Source organism: Pseudophryne corroboree, chromosome 1 (assembly GCF_028390025.1).
Source record: "Pseudophryne corroboree isolate aPseCor3 chromosome 1, aPseCor3.hap2, whole genome shotgun sequence".
In the NCBI taxonomy this organism is placed as follows: Eukaryota; Metazoa; Chordata; class Amphibia; order Anura; family Myobatrachidae; genus Pseudophryne; species Pseudophryne corroboree.
Window position 1 is genome coordinate 207628282 of NC_086444.1, and position 4631 is coordinate 207632912.

A 4631-nucleotide genomic window follows, 5' to 3' on the forward strand; every position below is an offset into this window, starting at 1 on the left:
ATTTGATAACAGCCACTCTGTCGGGTTCCTGTATCGCTGTTAGAAGCCTTTTTATGTGAGCTGCATGTGCTACCGGTGTACCAGCTGCCGTCATGAAATTTCTGAGGCGCCATAGGGCTCCGAAATCATGGACTACCCCGAATGCGTATCTAGAATCGGTGTAGATATTGGCTGATTTTCCCTTAGCCAATTCACATGCTCTGGTTAGGGCGACCAGTTCAGCAACCTGGGCTGAGTGAGGTGGGCCTAGCGGTTCCGCTTCTATGGTGCCTTGGTCATCTACGACTGCGTACCCAGTACACAAGTCTCCCGAGTCTGACTGTCTATGACAACTACCGTCCGTGTAGAACGTAAGTTCTGCATCTTCCAGTGGGTTGTCACTGATGTCAGGCCTTGCGGTAAAATTTTGGGTCAAATATTCCATACAATCATGAGTGTCTTCCTTTGTATTAAATCCTCCTTCCCCACCACTCTCATCCTCCACCCTTTGTGCCTGTCCAGGCACACCTGGGAGATATGTTGCAGGATTTAATGCACTGCATCTCCTTATGGTGATGTTTACGGGGGCCATTAGTGCCAATTCCCATCTTGTAAACCGCGCTGATGAGACGTGCCTGGTTTGGGCAGAATTTAACAAGGCTGACACTGCATGTGGTGTATGAATTGTGAGGTTGTGACCTAGCACGACGTCTTTGCTTTTCGTTACTAGCAATGCTATCGCAGCAACGCTTCGCAAGCATGTGGGGAGGGATCGCGCTACCGTATCTAGCTGAGCGCTGTAATATGCTACTGGCCTGCTGGCATCACCGTGCTTTTGGGTTAGTACGCCTGCCGCGCAACCAGCACTTTCTGTTCCGTATAGTTCAAAGGGTTTCCCATAGTCCGGCATACCTAATGCTGGTGCCTGCGTTAGGCACTGTTTAAGTCTCTCAAATGCTGCCTCAGACTCGTCTGTATGCGAAATCCGATCAGGTTTGTTTGAGGAGACCATTTCCTGCAAAGGTAACGCTAAAATGGAAAACCCTGGGATCCAATTACGGCAATACCCACACATTCCTAAAAATGTTCTGATCTGTTGCTGGGTTTGTGGCAGAGTCATGTCTCTAATTGCTTGAATTCTATCAGCGGTCAGGTGTCTCAGTCCTTGTGTTAAACAGTGTCCCAAATATTTTACCTTAGTTTGGCATAATTGCAACTTGTCTTTGGAAACCTTGTGTCCTGTGTCTGAAAGATGAAACAGGAGCTGTTTCGTATACTTCAGGGATGCTTCCAATGAATCAGAACACAGTAGTAGATCATCCACGTACTGTATTAATACTGATCCACTCACTGGTTGGAAAGACTGTAAACAATCATGCAACGCCTGAGAAAATATACTTGGGCTATCTATGAATCCTTGTGGTAATCGAGTCCATGTGTATTGGACTCCTCTGTATGTAAATGCAAACAAATATTGACTGTCAGGGTGCAGAGGTACCGAAAAGAAAGCGGAGCAGAGGTCAATAACAGTGAAAAATTTCGCAGTGGGAGGGATTTGCATTAGGATGACAGCTGGATTTGGCACTACGGGGAACTGACTCTCAACTATTTTGTTAATCCCCCTTAGATCCTGCACTAGCCTGTAACCCCTCCCCCCACTCTTTTTCACAGGGAAGATGGGACTATTAGCAGTGCTGGACGTTCTTACCAGAATGCCCTGTTGTAGCAAGCGCTCTATTACGGGATAAACTCCTAACTCCACCTCTGGCTTCAGAGGGTACTGTGCGATTTTTGGAGCTATCCTACCATCTTTTACTTGTACAACTACCGGAGCTACGTTTGCCATTAATCCAGTGTCCTGTCCATCTTTTCTCCAAAGTGACTCTGGTATCTGAGATGTCATTTCTTCTACTTGGGAGGGAGTCCTATTTGTCATAATGGTATGTGACATTAATTTTGACGGGGAGTCTAACATGTCTCGCACTTCTTGAGCGTGATTCTCAGGTATGTCAAAGAATACACCTTCAGGAGTACAATAAATGACGCACCCCATTTTACACAATAAGTCTCTACCCAGGAGATTGGTCGGTGCCGATGCAGCCAGCAAAAAGGAATGCTTGGTATGTAACGGCCCTACTGTAATCTCGGCTGGTTTGCTAACAGGGTAGTGCTGGACTACTCCCGTTACCCCTATGGCTGGAATTGTCTTACCAGTGGTTCTCATGCCCACTGTCGAATTTATCACTGATTTGGCCGCCCCTGTGTCTACAAGAAAGTTCAATGATTTACCAGCTACATTGATTGCAATTTCTGGTTCACTTCCAAGGCTTGCAATCAATTTTACTGGCTGCAGATTACAGGTATGGCCACACCCCTATTGGGTATGGTGACCTACCTGAATCCCGCTGGCAGCAACTACTTGTGAGGGAGTTAGCTGGGAACTACCAGTGGCTTGCCAATCTCTGTTTGGGGGGTATCTTTTTGTTTCCCCTGCATGTGGCTCATAACTCCGTTTCTGCGGACCCTGCTCCCAATGTCGTGTGTCGTGTCGTTGTCTAGGGGGTTGATAAGATTTTTGTACATTTCTCGATCTACAGTCTCGTGCAAAGTGTCCCTGTTTGTGACAAAAATAACATGTTACCACATTTGACTTACCCACAGGGTTTGGTGATGTTAACACAGGCTGTTTTGTGGTCAGGGCCTGTATACTTACTGCCATTAACTTATCACTTTGTTGTTCCCTGTGTCTGGTGATGTTCCTATCGTGATCAATAGCAGCCTCTCTCAAAGTAGCCACAGACAGACCTCGCCAACATGGTTGTGTGGTCTGTACCCTAGTCTTTAATGATTCTTTTAAACCATCCATCAGTACCGATACTGCTACTTCTCGATGGTTTATGTTTGTTTTAATGTCCTCTATGCCTGTGTATTTTGCCATTTCTGATAATGCTCTGTGAAAATACTCTGCAGCTGTTTCTGACTCCTTCTGTTTAATGGAGAATATCTTGTTCCATCTGACTACCGCTGGGAAATACTCTTTTAACTGTAAGCTTATTCTTTTTACATTATCTTTGTTGTACACATCTGTAAGAGGTACATCCTGATCTAATCCGCAATCAGCTAAAAATTGAGTTGCGTCAACATTGGAGGGTAAACATGCTCTCAGCAATATCTGCCAGTCTTTATTGTTGGGCTCTACAGTGTTACCTAAGTCTCTGATGTATTTTTGACTGGCAACTAAGTCTTTTCTAGGGTCAGGGCATTCAGACACTATGGTTCTTAATTCCATTCTGGAAAATGGGCTATACATGGCAATGTTCCTCACAGGGGTGACTCCTGATGTGTCAGTTTTCCCATTTGGAACAGCTATTACCCTAACAGGATTAACTCTAACAATATCACTCTGTGTGGGTTCTACAGCCTGTGGTGAAATGGCTTCAGCATAGTGTATGGTGCCGTACTTACCTGTAGCTACGACCTCACCTATCCCTCCGCTAGGGGCCCTTGTTACTAATCTCGTGGGTGGAGCTGTGCCTACTGTGGTCTCTGCTATGGTGGCTGCTAGAGAGAGCGCTGAAATTGTTGCCGATTCGTCTTCTTGATCACACTCCTGAGGAAAGTTCAAAACAGGGTACAACTTGCACGGGTTAATACTTGCATTGGTTAATTGGTTAACATTATCTTTAACATTTACACAGTTGCTAAGTGTTTGTGTGTTACACCTTAGTGCGTCATTCTCCGCAACCAATTTCTCTCCCGATATATATGGTGGCGGTGGGGCCGTGGCTATCAGTTTTCTGATTGAGCCAGATCCCGCCGCCTGAGCCAATCCTCTCTGTATGTCACCCTCCTGTTGCCACAACTGCAAATAATCATAATGCTTGATTCGTCTCTTTGCTGATTTAATGAGACATATCCTTCTCCTTAAATTCGTTAACACTTCTGTGCTGAAGCTACCTACTCTTGGGAATTTCTCCCCGTCATGTACTGTCATTCTCTCCCATTCATCACATAAAGCTTCTGTGTGACTTCCGTATTTCTCACACATTACATACCTTGCCGACCCAATTGGTCGGTTCACTGAATCAACCCGAACCGAGGTTGATCGCCCCCTACCTGAACGAGTGGCCCCCATAGTTCGAAGGTGTTGCTTTATTCAGCCAACCCTTACGCAAACCAAAATGTTCAAAATAGGCTGACGGTGGCGGTTTACCGAGTACCCCACTCACTCGCCCACGCCGACCAATACGACCTGATCACACCGATATGGTGCTGGCGTACTCGACCTAGGGCCCCTGCGACCTGAACCTCTATTTACTGGAACCTGTGAGGGTGATCCGAAGAACACTTACTCTTTCCAGTAACTATTGGTTGTTGGATAGTTCCTGAGTGAGCAGCGAACTTCCCTTAAAATAAAAAAAAAATACACAAATCACGTTAGAATGTACAAATAGCGTTTATGACCTTCGTACACAAATAGTACCGGTCAGGTTTACTAATGTACACAATTACGTGCGGTACAATCGTTCAGCACATAAGCAACTAATCTTATGTACGGAGCGACCAGTGGAATCGAAAATTGCGGCTGCGAATTCCTTCAGCAAGAGCTTGTATGGCCTATATGGGTGTTGCACCAACCCTTTCTTGGTGTT